The sequence below is a fragment of the Nyctereutes procyonoides genome, unplaced genomic scaffold, assembly GCF_905146905.1.
Source record: "Nyctereutes procyonoides isolate TBG_1078 unplaced genomic scaffold, NYPRO_anot_genome, whole genome shotgun sequence".
Lineage (NCBI taxonomy): Eukaryota > Metazoa > Chordata > Mammalia > Carnivora > Canidae > Nyctereutes > Nyctereutes procyonoides.
This window is the reverse complement of record NW_026574933.1, coordinates 1-771: the sequence shown is the minus strand read 5'-3', so window position 1 is coordinate 771 and position 771 is coordinate 1.

Below are 771 nucleotides of genomic sequence, written 5' to 3'. Positions count from 1 at the left end.
ATAGAGACACAGAGAGAGAAGCAGAGACACAGGCAGAGGGAGAAGCAGGCTCCATGCAGGGAGCCTGACGCAGGACTCCATCCCAGGTCTCCAGGATCAGACCCTGGGCTGCAGGCGGCACTAAACCACTGCGCCACCAGGGCTGCCCGAAATACAAATTATTTAAACTTCACTTCAATTTAGCTGGTTTTATTATCTTTCGCAAAAATAGTTTGCTACTCTCCCTTATTGTTGTAGTTCATCATCCTAATTTTTATTCTGATATATAATTAAACCAAATAAAATATAAGAATGATTAAGTATATGACATTAAAACATTAGTACTACAGAATTATATGTTCAAATTGCTTCTGTCAGACAATCCATCCTGCAAATCATCTGTCATTAAACTCCTGGATGAAATTTACCACCCATGGGTGGCCTCAGACATTCTCAGACACTTTCTAGATATCCTGTCATGAACAGAGACTTTTAAATAAACCCCAATCCAAAGATCTAAAACTCTGGTTGTATTTATTGTATGCTATAACTTCCAATAAGAGAATTAAATATAAGTTATTCAGCATTATGTATATGATTCTGAATAAAAAATAAATGTAATAAACATGTGTTTTTGTTGTTGTAACAGTTTAATATACCATTCTTTTCAACCTGGTAAGATCTGATTAACTTTAAAAACCAATTTAAATGCAATTTGTTTTTTTAAGTGTTCTTTATTTCCATAGCAATTACTTTCACTGCCCAGTCTGGTACACACAAATTTAAGATATA